General features: G+C 35.6%; 1 long non-coding RNA gene across 1 annotated transcript; it reads right to left on the reverse strand.

Moving 5' to 3' along the window:
• Positions 1-1,159: 1,159 nt before the first annotated feature.
• Positions 1,160-15,649, reverse strand: LOC132129713 (uncharacterized). Its single transcript, XR_009428566.1, has 3 exons — positions 15,588-15,649; positions 15,339-15,473; positions 1,160-1,437 (listed from the first exon to the last, which is right to left on the reverse strand). It is a non-coding gene; the product is annotated as an uncharacterized LOC132129713 (long non-coding RNA).
• Positions 15,650-20,096: the final 4,447 nt, after the last annotated feature.

Genomic DNA, 20,096 nt, shown 5'->3' on the forward strand with positions numbered 1-20,096 from the left:
TACTAAACAATATTGGCAACAATTTTTACCTATATACATTGAAGTCAGCATGAAATGAAAATGAAATGATGATTAATCTCATTGGCCATGCACATATAAAATCAACAACCGATTTCTTTTTTGATAAACCATTATATGAGTCAAACTTCTAAAGAAGTGTTTATTCTGTTTGTTTGTGACTTTAATGTAATAATATTATTTATGTATTTTAAAGATAAAATTTTTAATTTGAATTGTACAATTACTATTTAATAACTAGTAATATTCTGAATAAACAAGACAAGAGATGATTGTAAATGACAGAAAATGTCACATAGTGTGCACCTGAATTTACTTCTTGCTTGAAGGTGCAGCATGTAATATTGACAGCTAGAAGTTTAAATTGGTGCAGCAGTCTAAATTCAAAATACTGGAGAGAGCTGTTTCTCCCGCCCTCTTCTCCACAGACTTGGCGCTCATGTGGGTTGCCAGATTGAGAATCCGCAACCGGAATGAATGCAACTGACCCCTCGCAAAGACCTGTCCCCTTATATTTAATATTAAAGTCAAGATATCAGTATCAATATATTTTTATCATTTTTGAATGATTCCTAGCCCTAGTTGTGACAGATTGCTGTAGTGCCTCAGTTCAAGCGGCAAGGAAACTGATAATCTCTTGCTCGTTAGTTATAGCACAAAATAAACATGAACGAAAATCTGAAAATCTTGTTTCAACCATGAAAAAACATCAATACACACCATTATTTAAGTCCACTGACATAAATCTACTCTCCTTTCTGGTTTGTTTCTCTGACAAAAATGGCAGATTGGGCATTATGATTGGTCACTCCCTGTGAAGGGTCAATTGAGAATGGAAAATGATGATCCTTATTGTAAGCTGATGAGCTGGTCAGGTAGAATCTTCAATACACTGTGTTTCCGGCATGTCAAAATACTATTGGGTAAATTGGCAGATCACACAGACCAAATCAAAAACAGACATTCAGACATGGAACACTCATTTCAAAGTAGAATAACTGGCTGTAACAGAAACAGGGAGAAATGAGTATGTGAACTTGTCATGTTTGCTATATATCTGCAGACATTTAATGTTTTTTTTTTAATTCTTTAGTACAGTAAAAAAGAAAATTACATACAGAACCTACTGTATAAGAAACTTAAGAGTGTTGCAAGTCTTTGTAATTCTTACCATGACATTTTGAGTTCCTTTTACATCTTTACTATGTTTCTAAGAAAGACTTTTATGTAACCGTCATTGTTTAAAATGTGAGATTGATGGAGTTTTCACTCAGTTACGAAAATGAACAAAAATAACAGTTGTTACTGGCGTAGGTGTAAGGTGTGAAGCAGGTGACAGATGAATGAGACCTGATGAGACAATGGCACATCTGACTAATATATCCAGCTACTGTGTGTGGAGGCTGCATGCTGTCAGTGCTGCAGAAATAATCAAAAATACAAAGCAGTGAGTGTGTGTACAGTAAATCGCTTCGATGCTTCCCAGTAATGCTGGAATGTATGTCTGTGTGTGTGTGTGTCGTGGGATTAGAGTGGGATGTATGGCTTCATGCTGTGTCTAATATGCAACAGCAGGCTGTTTCCAATTAAAGTTACTTGTTTCCAGATAATGTTGTATTGTCCTATAACTGAATCTGTTTATTATTTTCAAACATGGTCATTTGAGATAAATTATTACATTTTCTGCAGAAAACCTGCACAATCTTTGCTAGAAGTTGCTATTATGATGCTGGGGTGTTGTGGGCTGTTGCTAGGGCATTGCTATGCAATTGCTGTGTTCCTTAGTTATTTTGTAGTGTTGCTATGCATCTGTTAGGGTGTTCTAAGTGCCAATTTATGTTTTTATTTGGACTTTGAAGCATACAGCCATATGAAAAAAGCCACAACATACAAATTTTGTCAGTATTTTTTATTTAATGTTGAAAACATCACAGAATCATGAAATTATAAAATGGACAAAGGTCAACAGATAGTCTGACTCAGCACTTGTATTTTTAAATCACTGGCTAATTTTGGGAACGGAATGAACAAAACTCCTATAACTAGAAACTGTAAAGAGGCATTTGTGTGTATTATGTTTTCGTGTGGACAGCGAATCCATATAATTTCTGAAACAATGACATCACCGGCCCACGTCTGGCCCCAGTCAGATACCTCTACGTCACATAACAGCAACCAAGGCATGAGCAGTCACTGAATGATTGTCTTTTTATTAACTAACATTAACACTAATTAATAAATCTATTGTTCCATGTTCATTTGTATATTGCTCACAAGGTTTATGCCAATAGTCTTCTTCTCCATTTTTAGTGTATCTCTGTGGAAGAATTACCGTGTCACATACTGGTCTGGGGGAAAAAAGATTGGAAAGCTTTGGCTTTGTATGGACTTAGCCTCAAACTGAACACACTGGACCAGATGAGGATAATTAATAAGACACACCTGAACATAATGATGAACTTAAATCAGAAACCATAACAACTAAGTTAGTGAAAATGGTGCAAACTGAAAACAAAGTCCAAACAGTGTGAAGGTGTGACGGGTTTAAGCTTGAAGTAGCTAGCTTTAGCTGGTTTGACCTGACCAGTAAAAGAAGTAGTCAAAACCCCTCTAAAACTAGCTTGCAACCCAGATATGACCAGCTTTGACCAGGCTGGACCAGTTTAGGCTGGTTTAGGCATCCCCCCACCCCCAACATGGCTGGTGTAACATTAATGGGCCATTGCTATGCAGTTGATAAGGTGTTTTTCATGTCTTTTTTCAGTATGGTTACTAGGGGTTTGCTGGATGGTTTCTTAGGTCTTCTAGGTGTTTGCTTTCTGACCCATATCAAATAAGTCCTATCATGTCAATTGTCTAGGTTTTTTTTTTTTTTTGATAATCAGTAATAGTATACAACCCGAATTCCGGAAAAGTTGGGACGTTTTTTAAATTTTAATAAAATGAAAACTAAAAGACTTTCAAATCACATGAGCCAATATTTTATTCACAATAGAACATAGATAACATAGCAAATGTTTAAACTGAGAAAGTTTACAATTTCATGCACAAAATGAGCTCATTTCAATTTTGATTTCTGCTACAGGTCTCAAAATAGTTGGGACGGGGCATGTTTACCATGGTGTAGCATCTCCTTTTCTTTTCAAAACAGTTTGAAGACGTCTGGGCATTGAGACTATGAGTTGCTGGAGTTTTGCTGTTGGAATTTGGTCCCATTCTTGCCTTATATAGATTTCCAGCTGCTGAAGAGTTCGTGGTCGTCTTTGACATATTTTTCGTTTAATGATGCGCCAAATGTTCTCTATAGGTGAAAGATCTGGACTGCAGGCAGGCCAGGTTAGCACCCGGACTCTTCTACGACGAAGCCATGCTGTTGTTATAGCTGCAGTATGTGGTTTTGCATTGTCCTGCTGAAATAAACAAGGCCTTCCCTGAAATAGACGTTGTTTGGAGGGAAGCATATGTTGCTCTAAAACCTTTATATACCTTTCAGCATTCACAGAGCCTTCCAAAACATGCAAGCTGCCCATACCGTATGCACTTATGCACCCCCATACCATCAGAGATGCTGGCTTTTGAACTGAACGCTGATAACATGCTGGAAGGTCTCCCTCCTCTTTAGCCCGGAGGACACGGCATCCGTGATTTCCAACAAGAATGTCAAATTTGGACTCGTCTGACCATAAAACACTATTCCACTTTGAAATAGTCCATTTTAAATGAGCCTTGGCCCACAGGACACGACGGCGCTTCTGGACCATGTTCACATATGGCTTCCTTTTTGCATGATAGAGCTTTAGTTGGCATCTGCTGATGGCACGGCGGATTGTGTTTACCGACAGTGGTTTCTGAAAGTATTCCTGGGCTCATTTAGTAATGTCATTGACACAATCATGCCGATGAGTGATGCAGTGTCGTCTGAGAGCCCGAAGACCACGGGCATCCAATAAAGGTCTCCGGCCTTGTCCCTTACGCACAGAGATTTCTCCAGTTTCTCTGAATCTTTTGATGATGTTATGCACTGTAAATGATGAGATTTGCAAAGCCTTTGCAATTTGACGTTGAGGAACATTGTTTTTAAAGTTTTCCACAATTTTTTTACACAGTCTTTCACAGATTGGAGAGCCTCTGCCCATCTTTACTTCTGAGAGACTCTGCTTCTCTAAGACAAAGCTTTTATAGCTAATCATGTTACAGACCTGATATCAATTAACTTAATTAATCACTAGATGTTCTCCCAGCTGAATCTTTTCAAAACTGCTTGCTTTTTTACCCATTTGTTGCCCCCGTGCCAACTTTTTTGAGACCTATAGCAGGCATTAAATTTTAAATGAGCTAATTAAGTGGATAAAAGTGTAAAATTTCTCAGTTTAAACATTTGCTACGTTATCTATGTTCTATTGTGAATAAAATATTGGCTCATGTGATTTGAAATTCCTTTAGTTTTCATATTATTAAAATTTAAAAAACGTCCCAACTTTTCCGGAATTCGGGTTGTACTTTAATGTACAAAATGGCTCACAAGATGGAAGAGCCAAGTTTCTTACACATAACTACTGTATATGTGTTTGCATATATTTGATAGAAAGAAACACACACCAGATGGTGAATTTCAAAAGCAAAAAAATTACAAAACATTGCCATGTCATTGATGCTTCTGCAGCAGAACTAAAGCATAGTCTCTCTTCTCATCCACAGATGTGCGCTTCTATGATGATCCATTGGCATCTCGCTTTCAGTTTTCTGTAGTTTCAATGTCAGCCCTGTTCAGTCAATGCCGCTATTAAACAAGCGCTAATAACACAAAGGGCCCAGAGTCTGCAAAGATGGAAGCTTTACTTTGATAGCCAATTAGGCCGGGCTTGCTTTCCTCATTCAATTTGTCATAAGACTCCAAGAGTCAAATAAATATCCAAGGATGTCTGACACAATTAAAACTAGGTGACAGGAGATAACAAGTCTAGAGACTTCAGAAGAGAAATCAGCGTTTGTTGTTGTTTGTAGGAAAAGTTTCATATAGCAGTTAGAAAATTTCTGTTGGTAATACATATAATTCTTTAGAATAGTGGGTTTGATCAGCTGTCTTATTATGCCTTGGCCATGGTTTTCTCATCATTCTGCCTTTTTCTAGTGATCAAGCAATGTTTAGCCTTTTATCAAGGCCTTTCCAACCTCGATATGAAAGAAAATAAACATCAATTCCATTGTGTACATAATGTTATGGATTTATGTTATACAAATCCCACAAGACTATATCAATAAGCAGCTTAATAGTGCAGTAGCCTTTGATGTAACGATATCCTAACCCACCAGGAAGCCAATGGCAGGGTCTATCAAATGAAAGTCTGCGTAATGAGATTTCTTATTAATGAGGGTGAAATACAGTGTGGCCTGGTTGGAATAAAACCAGTATCTGGGGACCGAAGTGATCCCACAAGTCAGCTATACTATGGTAATGAGCTCTTAGAGAAACCAAACTATTTTGAGGGACAAAGGAGCTCCTTGGTGCATTAGGAGAAGGTATGCTCTTGACAATAGATTCATGGCTTCACTGATATCTTCCATCATGCAAAAGAGCCTTCTGTAATCGATTACGATTTGCTTTGTGTTGTATTGCCAAAAAGGCTGAAAAGGCTTCATTCATGAGGCCATTCAAATTTTGTTTGTGCAAATATGAATGTGGGCTAAGTTGAAGTGGTATTGTCATGAAGAATGGGCTAAAATTCCAACAAGCCGTTGTGCAGTTACAAGAAACATTTAGCTGCTGTTATTGCTGTTAAAGGGAGTCAGACCACATATGTTTTTTTTTTTAAATGTGGTAATCATTTTGAAAATTTGTATAAAAAAAATAAAGCCTTGGGAATTTGTGAAAGGTTTTTGTTTTGTTTTGCATTGCAATATTTTTTAAATGATAGCCATGTAATTTCCCCAAATTCTCAACATTTCCCCATACATTTGTTCCTTGAGATATTCAGATGTTAGTTTTTTTTAAATATTTTTTATTTTTATTTTCAGTCTTTTTATTTAATTTAATTAAAAAAAAAAAAAAAGTAACATAAAAAATTGATGTAGGAAAAATTTTCACTCAGATATTGCATATTATTATTAGAAATGTCAAGTAACACATATAATTAAACATGATATTTTGAAGTAGAAAGACTGAAATTGAATTTTCTGTAAAACTTCTGTATTATTATTATTATTATTATTACTTAAAATTGTGAAAAAATTTATTTATATATAACTGAGTTTATGGTAGTCGGAAATTTGGGAGAATTAAATTAGATAAAAAATCTAATTTAATTTAATTTAATTTAATTTAATTTAATAATTGTATAACATTTTTGGGTAACACTTTAGAATAGGTGACACCTATTATTTGCTTATAAGCATGCATTTTACTAGAATATTAGCCATGCATTAGTGCAAATTAAGAACATATTAATGCCTTATTATACTTGACCTTATTCTACATCCCTAATCTTAACCTAAACCTAACAACTACCTTACTAACTATTAACCAGCAAATTAAGAATTTATTGAGAGAAATGTTGTAGTTAATAGTTAACAAGTGTTACCTATTCTAAAGTGTTACCAAATTTTATTAAAATAATACTTAAAAATACAGTTTTATGTAAGTTTATTAGTAATTCCATTTGTTTACTTGGATGAATGTACCGTGACACTTTGTGAATTTAGCAAAGCACCCTTGAGACTTTTTCTAGAATATAATAATGACTCAGGCCCACACATATTCTCTTCTCTCACATAGAAGATTGGGCTTACATGAATTGCACATATGACGTTTGCCTTGACCATGCTCTTACAGATTCTCTTCATGAAGAGGTGCAGGTGCTACTCTGGTTTTTATCTTTCAAGGAAGACTTGGCAACATCAGTGCAAGCATCAGTGAGAGAGTGTCAGGGTGAAGGCTTTGTATTATAGATATGTACTTATATAAGAGACTTTTTCAACTGGATAAATAGTTCTGAACAATGTTCTCTGAGGTTCAGCTGTGGACATATACAGGGGCGTCATGCATTCATAATTTTTGAGGGGGCACATTTGGGGGGGGGGGGGGGGGGCGTTGTATAAGTCATTCTACGAAAGCACTGTATAACTGATATAGGCTTATGTTTTTTTCCCCCCTTTTTATTCAAAACAATTCCAAACATGCTTAATATATCAGGAAATATCTCGTTTCTCAAATATGTGTAGGTAAACGCGTTTTGCACCTTTATAGATTGTTATTTGATCAATATATGGAAATGTAGTGTAATCTATTAACTACACATAAAAACCCGACTTTTTACTTAAGTGCCATATAATGCCATAAAATATTTTTAATACGACTGAATTTGCATTTAATGTAATAATACTTTAAACTCCCATTAAAATCACTGAAGCACTTTACATTATGAAACGAATATCTTACTTACATTCGTACGCACATCTGCACTTTTTGTTGCTTCTGATGAGAGAATTCGCTAAATAATTCAGTCAGCAAGCAAGTAAACAAAACACTGCATTTCAGTGATTACTCTTCTGGACGTCTCTGATTGGCCATTGCATCCATAAGCGCAACAGAATAGTTTCTGATTGGTTATCATGAAGCGTTGTACGAACGCGTCTGTCTCTGGCTCAGCGCCAGCCAGCGAATGCAGATTTGAATTTAGCAGCTAATGCTGTGCACTGAACGATCTAATCTCACCGCTGTGACTGTATCAAATATATAAAAAAAATAATATTCTGCAATTTTTTTTTTGTTGTCGTTTGGAAGCTACATTTAAAATCCACTTGGCTCAGAAATCTGAGGGGGCACGTGCCCCCTCACTTCGAATGGGCATGACGCCTCTGGACATATAAGTCAAGGGCTGCCAGTCTCCATGAATAATGACTTATCAAACCTCTCTTGTTTAGAGACCTTGCATTAAGGCCCGTTCACACCAAGCATGATAACTATAAAGATAAAGATAAAGATATAGTTCTAAAAATCGTTCTTAATATTAAAGTCCACACCACAACTATAGCGATAAAGGCACAGAGAAACGATATCGTTGGAATCACTTTCAGAACGATTTTTTTTCTGATGAATGATAAAAACATTGGCAACCAATCAGAATCAATCCTGCTGTAATGAGCTCGAGAATTTAAAGCAGCAGACACGCGTCCGCTTAGAATACACAGACAATATCGTTCGCTGGTGTGGACACTAATATCGTTATCTTTATAGTTATCTTTATAGTTATCGTTCTTGGTGTGAACGGGCCTTTAGAGGTAACAAAATTGTAAGACCTTAGATTTTCTTTAAATAATCCTTTTCTTTCAAACCTTTATGTAATTAATAATTCAATCAAATTATGGTGAAAGGTTAAACTAGCATCTTTCAAAAGCAATTAAAATTTTGAATTGAAATAGAGTTTGGTTGAAATCAGCATGTGGTGGTTTTAAATGAGAAGGCAATAATCATTTTGTATGTTTATTTTAACATAATAATTATTAAAACTGTCCCATGAAAATGTGATCATGATTACTTTTTTAATTGCATCAAAAATATTTTTTACACTAACACAATAAAATTATTTGACATAGCTTTTTATTTGTTGCAACTAATTATTGTTCAGCAGTGTTGTTATTGTTAACTCAAATTATTAGAAATAGTTTTTGGCCATTCAAAAAAAGCTGAAATATAAATATGGAAAAATGGAAAACAAAAATACAATTAGAAATGTTGCCTTTGCAACTATTTTGAATACAAGTAGAGGTAATACAATAGCTAATAAAATAATACTGAAATAAAAATATTAAATAGTGATAAAAAATAAATAAAATAAAAATGGCAACATTACTAAAACTTGAAATACAATTAAAATTAAAATGTAAAATATAAGTAAATAAAACTAAATGCTAATTCAAACTATTAAAAAGTATTGTAGTAATGGTATATAAATGATACTAAAATAGCACTGGTGTTCAGTTATTATTATTCATAATCACATTATTTTCAGACCATTAGGTACCGATAGATCATCTTCGAGTAGTTTCAGTTTCTTGTCAGTTCGAACATCGCCCATGTTCACCAGTCTGACATATGCAAATTTGATATAAACATGTTTTATTGCATTTGCAGGGTAATGAGCCAATCATAGCGATAAAGAGAAAATGATAGATGGACACTTCCTCTTCATATGCGACATTTGATATGACATTATATTTCTGTATTACATTATAGGACCTCAGTGAGAGTGCCATGTGCTCAAGTTAGATGAAAACTCTGTCTGCTGGCTTCGCTGTTAGACTGTGTAAGTTTAGAATGCTTTATACTTTATTCAGTCTCATATTTCGCAATATTTGTTCTATTTTATTTTCTCATCCAGTCCGAAGTGGAAAGAGGCATTGCTTCCTTTGCTTCCTTGAAAAAAGCATCTTGTTCTGGTTTCAGTAAACACACAAAGAAGGAGGCCAGTTAACAAAACCTTTGTATTTTTAGCCTCAGGTTGAACTTGAACTCAAAACATGCTAATTGTGGCCTTCGTCCGAAATGCAAATCTCTTTAAACCTAATTTCTTTTAAGCTATCTGGTGACATTTAACTATTTCCCTATTGCCACTTGGACAATTACATCAATTGTAACAATTAGCCCGGACTAGATTGTGTTACGGCTAAGTGCCATTTAGCCAAACAATGTATTTGGCTCAAATCAATGGCCAAGGAGAAATCGCATCGATCTTATGCGTGCAATGAGAAAATGTCTCATCTGGCAAAAACACCATTGTGTTTAATAGTGGTCAGGTTGGCCTCTGCAGACGCTAGCTTGGTGTCGCACTAATTCTGTCCCTTTCTTCCCTACAGAGATGAATAGATTGAGTCTTTCATTAGATAAATGGTGCCCAGAGAGTTTTAATGAGGGAGAACAACTGCAACTATCTGTCTAGTGACCTATTATCATCTGTTATTTCACATAAATCTCATTTGACTGGATTTTTAATTAAACTGCCGCTAAGTAAAAGGCCACGTGTATTCTGCGGCAGAAGTAAGGGCACCCACCGGTAATCAAAGGTTGCAGGTAACTTTTAATCATTTCTGCGTGCCTTATGGGAGTCGAGCTGAAATGTTATATATATAGGCCTATATATATATATATATTAATATATTAAGCCACAAATTTTTCCGCATATTAATCCAGACTGTGGAAAACCCCTATCAATGTAGAAAAACAGGTATTTCATTAATTTGTTCTCTTTGTTTCACTTGGTTCAGCAGGTCATTAATGTTGCGGTACTCAAATGTGGTCGTGCTCACTGGTGGCCTGGGCTTAATCCTTTAATTCTGTCAATTTTAGAGTTATTTGCGTAAAGAATTAATTTAGTCAAATAGTATCTTTCTGAGAGCACTCCGGTGATGATGCTTATGATCTCAAGGTAGCATTGTCTCTTGAAGTTAGGTTATTTCCTGGTTAATGCAAACATTAGTCAGACTCATAAGGCCCGGGGAGCCCCATCCCTCCAAACTGACACCAAAGTCAAATTTTCTGCTTGCTTTTTGGCTGCCTGCACCACAGGTCTCCTGCTGTTCACAATCAGGAGCTCGCAAAAGCCCAGAAAGGCTTTGATCTTTGTGATGTCTCTCTCTTTCTGTACTGAGCTGTTCACCATCTTTCTCTCCTCTTCAGTGTGGGCCAGGGTTTAACGCTATTCAGGATTTAATTGAGAATACCTTCTAATTTGTAATAAAATTTCTACATTTTAATTGACACTTGAAGTGACAACCCATGACCACTTTGTTGCTGGTTCACCACTGTTCCATATTAAATACGTAACAACGTCAATTTTATCAATTTAATGCATTCTTGGGAATAAACTATTATTATTATCATTATTATGTTTATTATTACTATTGTTTTATTATTTTTATAATTTAAAAAAATATCTTACTGACCTTATATATACATACATCCCGGTACATACATTTAGACCGCGTGCACACACACACACACACACACAGACATATACAGGCAAGGAAAAATGACTGTCTGTTCATTTTTAAGTGAACTATTCCTTTAAAATTCTTTCAGGCACCCTGTTTTTAAGAGGCTAATGTGTCTCTCTCCTGTCCATGATATGGTAGGTTATGTATTAAACTGAATGGGGTTAGCTGGAAACTCAGTGCTAATAAGCGGGTTGCTTGGCATTATATTTTGTTATCCCTGTCACATTTCAGTTCATTATTTTACTAAAAATGTCCAGAATTGTACAGTCACCCAACATAGTCATTATGCTTTTAAAGGCTTACAATTCTTTGGCAATTCCCCCTCTTTGTAGAAGCATTTCAGCATTTGCTTGGGTTACTCTGTGAAGCTCTGACTGGCTGTTGTCTTCCTTCCCTACACAAGTATTTTGTTTTACATTTCTTTTTCCCCCATTCTCACTCTTTTTTTTTCTTTCTTCGTATGCAGCAGTTCAAAGTTTAGTATTTCAAAGCAGCTTCCTTTTGAAAGGAAGAGAATCTTTGAATTATGCATTGGCTGTTTAGAGCGAGCTAAAGTAGACTGGCTCCAACCAGGGGGAAACTGAGGCTTCAAAAATCAGGCAGTTAATGAAAAGAACCTCGTTCTCTCTCTCTCTTACTCGCTCTCTCCCTCGCCTTCCTCCGAGCTTAACTAGGCCGGGGGTTGCTGCATCTTTCCTCTCATCACTCGCTTTTCCATGCAGCCTGAGACTGTTTGTCACACTTTCCACTAACTGAAACAAGGGCATGTGTGCATGAATGTGAATCTAGTGTGCTTCCTCACCTGTGAATGTGCATCCACACTGAGGAAGTAACTTAAAGTACAACTTGCTAACTTCATTTTTAGTAGGGTAACAGCAGTTCAGATATTTACAACATTGCAATTTTTTGTTTTGATTTTTTGTTTTGTTTTGGTAGTCTTACAGAAAGTTACTCTGTTTTTATTTAATGGTTTATTTTCATTGATATGTTGGACATTTTAATTTGTTTCAGTGAATTGGCTTTATTCATTTTAGAAATCAAAAACACTCGATTCATCTAGGTCTCTTCAAGGAAGTCCTTGCATGGCATTGAAGTATGTTTTTTTCTTTGTTTTATAGCAGAATGTTAATGCTCGCATATCAGTGCTTCCAGTCATTATTATTTTAACTCAGGATTTTATATATATTTACTGCACACACACACACACACTTTTTTAATTCTAGTAAGTTTTAGGTTTTACATGTTCCATATAAATGCACACATATATTTAATTTAATTAATAAATACAATATACCATTATAATGAAATACTAAAATGTGTTCATAACATATATTATAATTCACTGATAACCACCAAAAAACACAAGAGAAAGCCATCAAAGCTCATCACAAGTAGCTTTTCCACAAATTGAATTACATACTAATATATAAAACACCATCATAGTAACAAACATGACTCTAAAATAATGGGATAAACATTCATTTAGTCAGATAAGATGTAACGTAAAACCCTAATGTACATAATAGATAAGAAAAAAATCTATGAAGAAATTAAAAACCATCAAGTATCACCCATGGAAATTTGAACAGTTCTAGGGATGTCAATTTACAGTTTTTCACTGTAGATTATAAGATGACTTTTTCAATTCCAAAAGCTGTAAACGTTGTTGCCTTTTTATAGTTTTTGTATATAATGAGGGAATACTGTTAACTGATTAACCATTTTATTTTTGAAAGTGAAGTGACATACAGCCAAGTATAGTGACCCATACTCAGAATTCATGCTCTGCATTTAACCCATCCAAAGTGCACACACACACACAGCAGTAAACACACACCCGGAGCAGTGGGCAGCCATTTATGCTGCAGCGCCCAGGGAGCAGTTGGGGGTTCAGTGCCTTGCTCAAGGGCACCTAAGTCATGGTATTGCCGGCATGAGACTCGAACCCACAACCCTAGGGTTAGGAGTCACACTCTCTAACCACTAGGCCACAACTTCCCATAAAGACCCTTTCATTGTTATCTGAATCTGAACTGTATTGCTGCCTTAGTAGTTTAATTGTAGCTTGTTGCTTTTTGTTAGCACTTTTAAATTCTTGTAGAAGCATGTAGCTTGTTTCCAAATAAGTAGCTTGACTGAACTACTTTTAAACTTAAAAGGAAGCTACTCATGATTTGAAGTAGAAGCAGTTTTGTGGATGATGCTTTGCTGAAGCAAGTGTGTGGCATGTGGATGGGAATCTCTGTGAAAGTGTTGATTATGTGATCTCTTTGAGAGGGATGTGCTATAAAGGCTGGATGAGAGATGAGGGAAGGATGGGAATGATTTCCAGCTGCAGGTGGAACAGGTCTGTGGGATGTGGCATTTTGGGGGATATGATTGTTTGATGGCACCACCACCTGGTGAAGGGGTGGTACTACAACCAACTATTCCTGTGAAGCTTGTAGTGCTTCTTGACTAGGGTTGGTGTCTCTCTTTAAGAACCTGCTCCCCTTTTATGTTAAGTGAATGATTTTTGTGATGTTTGCTTCTGTTACTTGCATGCAGTCGAAATACAATAAAATAATTGGACAGTGTTTATGCTTCTGAACTAAAAAACTTGATGTTTTAGAGTTATGTGCTTGCCGTCTGAAATGAATGTGACCAGAGAGAAAGAAATCATACTAAATCATGCTATGAGAAGAATCATAAACACGGGACGTGATGGTAAACTGTCCATTGTGCCAATGGATGGTATGCACATGGTTTGCCTTGATGTTGAGAGTGGCGTGGGAGCTGTACCTCAGTCATGGGAAAGATGTAGATTTCAGGACACATCATCAGTAATGTACCTTTGAATCAGGGGGTGTTTCGGCCTTTCAACACTAGACACCCTCATCAAAGGTGGCCTGTTACTTGCATGCAGTCGAAATACAATAAAATAATTGGACAGTGTTTATGCTTCTGAACTACAAAACTTGATGTTTTAGAGTTATGTGCTTGCCGTCTGAAATGAATGTGACCAGAGAGAAAGAAATCATACTAAATCATACAATTTCATGTATGATTTTTTTGTTGTAAATCAATACATACAAGACAATAAACAGCCAAAACAACGTATTCCGGTGTTCTTGCTGCATGTCTGATTCACAAATAAATGATTCTTATGAACTGAATTTTTTTAATGAATCGACCAAAACAATAATTAAAGAAAAAAAAACAGAAATTAATCTTGTGAATAAATGGAATTGGCTTAATAGTTTGCTTAATTACTGAATCGTTTAGAACAGTTCTTGACTCACTCACTGAACTGCATTGTCTTACTGGAGCAAATTATTTGTTCCTTATAAGCAAGGCATACAATATGTTTATATCAATGAACTGACCAAAAGGTTTCACAAATTAATCTCATGAGTTATTGGAATTGGCTTAATGACTCGCTCAATTACTGATTAGTTCAGATCAGTTCTTGATTAAATCTCTATACTGCCCTGCCTTACTGAAGCAAGTGTTTGTTTATTACTTGTTGGCTGGTTGGCTTAATGCAGTGCTCTCCACTAATATTGGCACCCTTAGTAAATATGAGCAAAGGTGGCTGTGAAAATAAATCGTCATCATTTATCTTTTAGATTTTTTATTCAAAAAAAATTATAAAATTCTAACATTTCATTGAAGTAAAACAATAGAAAGTGAGGGGAAACTCACATTATGAAATAAATGTTTTTCTCCAATGCACGTTGGCTACCATTATTGGCACCCCTAGAAATTATTGAGTAAAAAAATCTATGAAGCATATTCTCAGTTATATGTAATTTTTTTTTTTAGCACACCAGGGTAACTAGGAGCATGACATTGTCCAGCCATGACTTTCTGTTCCACAGAATTATAAATATGAGGAACACAAAGGCCAAATTCCCTTAATCATTCATCACAAGTAGTAAAACCAGAGAATACAGTTTTGATGTGCAGAACAAGATTGTTGGGCTTCACAAAATAGAAAGTGGTTTTAAGAAAGGGAGATGCGTTTAAATCTCTAGATTAATTTGTGATATGTATGGGAAAGATCAGCCAGGAAGCCGTTGAAGCCCGGCAGGGGGTCTTTTCCCTCTGTCTTGCCCCCATTTTCCCCTCTTCCAACTCCCACTACCTACCTGAATTCTAGTTTCAGGCTCATGCTTCATTATCCAAATTTATTATTAATCTGAGGTTTTTCTTGCTGCTTCGGTTTGAGTGAAGGAAAAAAGCGCCAATCGATAATTTGCCAAAAAAATTGTTTCAGTTCTAAATATGCTGCTTAGATCAGTCATCAAACCCTTCGCTGTGAATTCCAGACCCAGATGCTAACTACTCACCTGCGGTGGCAATCGATGACCAAACGCAGTATGCAAGCGGAAAAAAATGGGATCGGTCTCATTCTCCCTCTCATTTTCTCTCACTTTGTTTGAGGTTTCGATTCATTGGAGTTCAGGACTGTGAAATGAGGAATCCTATAGAAGAAATACAGGGTGAATAAGTTTATGGTGATGACTCCTGAGGCATCCAGTTTTGATTGACAAAAGGCTAGTATAAAAAAAAATACAAACTTGTCATTGTTTACTCACCTTCATGTCATTCCAAAGCTGTTTGACTTTTCTTCTGTGCGACACTTCAATTTTCAGTCTTCTAAAGTAAGAAACGGATGAAAATTTAAACGATATTCACAGATAATCTCTCTCTCAAATCTCATTTGTTTATTTTCAATTAAAAATGGTGGCTTTAGAGACATTGCAACAGGTTTGATGACATTAATAATAACCACTATCACTATCTTGTGTTGCGGGAAGTTTGAAAAATGCAGTCAATTTCACAGTGAAACAATTATATATAATACATACATACATACATACATACATACATACATACATACATACATATATATATATATATATATATATATTTTTTTTTTTTTTTTTCTTTATGAAGTTTGTCATGCTGAATATGAAAATCACATTACTTTTGTGGAATCATTAACAGTGTTCATGAAAACTAAGATGTTGACATCTTATACAAGCTAATCTGTTATTACTCATGCATAAAAATTATTTATAACTCATGCATGGTACTGTATATGCTTAATACTGAGCTAATAACCATTTAACAAACAGTTACCAAAAGTGAGGTGTCCAAAACATTATATATATATATATATATATATATATATATATATATATATATATGACTAGTCTCACAATGTTCTGGAATGTTTCAGAAAGTACCAAAATATAATTGAATGCTACAGAAACTTCTGGAATGTTCCCATCCTTGAGAAAAAAAAAACACATTTGTAGAAAAACTTATCTTACCTGGCTTAAACATTTACCAAAATATTGATGTTACGTGGAAATAAATAGTACAATAGACAAGAACTAAAAACTTCATGTGTAAATTATGGTATGGTATGGTATTTTTATTTCAAATGCTTAAGAATGTTACATTTTTAAAGACTCCTAAAGACCATGAAATAAATCAGTTGCTGTTTGCTCTGCCTTAATATTAACTTAATATACTACACAAGTCAGCAACTTATTAATATTTGACATTTTAATTTAGCACAGACGGTCAATTTAATTATTGGCTTATTTCAGTTAAAACCAATTTGACAGAACATATACTGTCATATCACTCACTGACATGTCAAATGCAAAATTAAAGCATTGTGTAAATGGATTTAAATAATACCAAGAGTGTCAGGGTGAAGAGTAATGAATTGACTTTCCTGACTTTCTGGTGTATGTCAACAAGAAATACAGAATGGTCCTTAATTAAATTCATGATAGAATGGCTCCCGCAGCAATTAATTAAATTGCCAGAGCTCAATAACTGACTGACAATCATTATGAAATGGACAAAATAGACATGGTTGCAAATATAATCAGTGTTAGTGTCATCTCAAACTGTCTAGTTTCTGTAAAATCAAAATTGTAAGATCCTAGAACCACCATACCTCCATGATAACTCTCATCTTCTCAACACTTGTAGTGTCAGGGCCACCGATCTGCCACGGCGCAGTCACTGTTTAACAAGCAAATGGCCGTGCACGTCTGGTGGGCAGAAAGGTCAGAGTTATTGAATATCTCACTTCCTGCCCTTTCCCCACGCCACTGCACAGCCAACAAGATGGAAACATTAAAGAAGATTTCAGCGCTCTGACAGGCACGGGTCACGTCACCTGAGAGCGGCTGCCAATTTTCCATTTCAAGGAATCCTCAATGCCTTCATTTGCTTTTGATGGTGTGAAAGCAGCTCTGTGATGATGTGCGTCCCAAGGCGAGACTGAGTCTTCAAAACCGAGAGGTGTGTTGACATGTTTGGCCAGGTGGATGGAAATGAGTGCTTGGATCTGGGAGGAATTTGTTACTTTGCTGTAGTGCTGCAAAATAGGGTTTGAATTATGAGCGGTTTAGAGGGGGTTGATACCTAGGCTGCATTTATTTGATCTAAAATACAGTAAAAACAGTAATATTGGGAAATAGTATTATCATTTAAAATTACTGTTTTCTATTTTAATATATTTTAAAATGTCATTTATTCCTGCAATGGCAAAGCTGAATTTTCAGCATCATTGCTCCAGTCTTCAGAAATCATTCTGATATGCTGACTTGACACTCAAGAAACATTTCTTATTATTATAATTGCTGAAAACATCAGTGATACTTTTTTTAGGATGCTTTAATGAATAGCAAGTTTAAAAGCATTTACTTGAAATAGAAAACCTTTGTAACATTATACATTTATTTACTGTGACTTTTGATGGATTAAATGAATCCTTGCTGAATAAAAGTATGAATTTCTTTCAAAGTAAATACAATTTTACTGACTCCAAACCTTTAAACTACAGAATATTCGGTAGAGCATGACAGTATACTGACATTTAGCATATAAATATTTTGATTTAGCTAATGATAAGACATGTCTATGGACAAGCACTTTTACTAATAAATCCTTATAGTTTATAAATCCTTACTGTAATTTAAAAAGTAAAGTTGAATAATTCAGTTTTACACTAAGCCATACATTTATCACTAATACATTTCTGCATTACTGTGGAATTTTCTCTTCTTCTAATTAACCTTTAACCTCAATATGCCATTTTAAACGCTGTAAATACCTCCGTTTAGTTCAATATATCTGTCATCAAACCCTTGTTCATAGACTAACTAGCATTCATTTGTTGCTTTTCTGTAGATGAATGAGAATCTAATCATGCATTTTTTCTTTAAAGAGTGCAAAGTGAGATCTGTGCTTCCATAGATGAGTTTTATTCAAATTCAGATCGTATGAAGTGCTAGTTTGATATGAGGATGTCTAAAAAAAGAGCTTTTGCTAATGAGACTGGTCTCATTTAGGTGGCTCTCATACAGTTAGCACTTCACTACAGTGTTTGTTTCACTCTTGAGTGTCAATTAGACAGAGCGGGGAGAACTTCTGAAAAGCAGTAATTTTCTCTCCTGAATTAGCTGATAAGGAACTTTTCACAATGGCTACACTTAGCCGTTTATAGTCTAATTCGGAAATATAGTTAAACAGTTGCAGCGATAAGGGTTTTTCATGTTTTTCCATCAAAGCTTTTTCATTTAAACTAATCTTCAAAGCGTATTGCTGTTTATTCGTGTTATTTGAGTTGTGACACAGACAACTTTGGTATGTTGGGCTTAAACAGCCAATCATAAGGTTGGTTGGGTTTCTGATAACGGTTCGGTTGAATTGCAGCTATTTATTTTCTCCTTTAGTAGTGTTGTGGTTCTTCAGTTCTGCAATTCTTTATCGGCTGTGATCAGTCATATCATGTATTACTTAAATTTTTCATCATATGTGTCTTCAGAGATTTGATCCCAACCAGTCCGGTTTTCCTTGTGTTCAGATGTCTTCTTGTGAGAATGCTTTGTTGTCTCTGTCTCCTCGATTGGTGTTCTGTCTATCTGTCTGTCTGTCTGTCTGTCTGTCTGTCTGTCTGCCTGTTTGCCTGTCTGTCTGCCTGTCCGTCCATCTGTCTAATTAATAATAACATAATTAAAATTTTCATATGATTTGTATTTAATATTATTATTTTATTATTTATGTTGGATTTAAACTGAAATTTTACACAAAGACAGCTGATTCATACTCCATATGTTGCTGTGGCCAAATGTCTTAGCAAGACTAAATGTAATTTGATTTACTCAGTTGATAATCTCAGACTAAGACTGATAACTAGTATGACTAATGTTACTGATATGTTCAATCTAATATAGATTCATCTTTGACCTCAGTGGTAATGATGCAGAAACCTTGAATAATCCACTTGCTTTGTATCAAACACTCTTTTAAGTCTTTAGTTAGTCTTTAGCCTCGAGAACAACTGAGTTTGAAGGGTCATCGTTTTTCTGCAAACCTCCATCCATTTTCATCCCTTGCCATTTCATCGCAGACACTTCCTTTAAGCACCTGTGTTGCTAACCGCTGGCCCATACTTGATAGAGGTGACAAAAGAGAGCGAGGTCAGGAAAATGGAAGGAGAAAATGAGAGGGAAGGAAGGATTCGCAGCAGAAGTTATTTGGGCATTCTCCTCTAAGCACTCCAGGGTCTTCTGTGTCCTTCCCATTTCTGCATTTCATATTCCACATCCTCATGCCTCTCAAACACACACAAGAGCCCCAGAATCATAAGTTAACAGTTGCCATGGCACTGAGCTCGAGTTTCAGGTCTTTTCCCACAAGCACAATGATAATTCTCACTGGGAAAATGGATGAATTGCTTGTCCGGCTGCTGTTTGGATGTACTGGATGCATGATAAATCCCTAGCACAGTGGTGAAAGCTGTACAGATTGCTGTGGCATTTGAGGTGCCGCTCATCCTGGATTTGTGGTCACTACACGTGGAGTGGACGGCACCTGACCTCTCTGATGTGAAAAGTGGATTTGCCACACCTTGCAAACACAATGTCAAATTCACGCTTTTGTCATTGGAATTTTTTTTTTTCACTTAAAATGTGTGAGCTCCTCAGGTGGTGTAAAAGCTCTCTGCTCCATTGTGAAGTTTTTAAAGTGTGTCCACAACATGTACATGAGGGACATGGAGGACCACAATGGTT

The sequence above is a fragment of the Carassius carassius genome, chromosome 46 (assembly GCF_963082965.1).
Source record: "Carassius carassius chromosome 46, fCarCar2.1, whole genome shotgun sequence".
Taxonomy (NCBI): domain Eukaryota; kingdom Metazoa; phylum Chordata; class Actinopteri; order Cypriniformes; family Cyprinidae; genus Carassius; species Carassius carassius.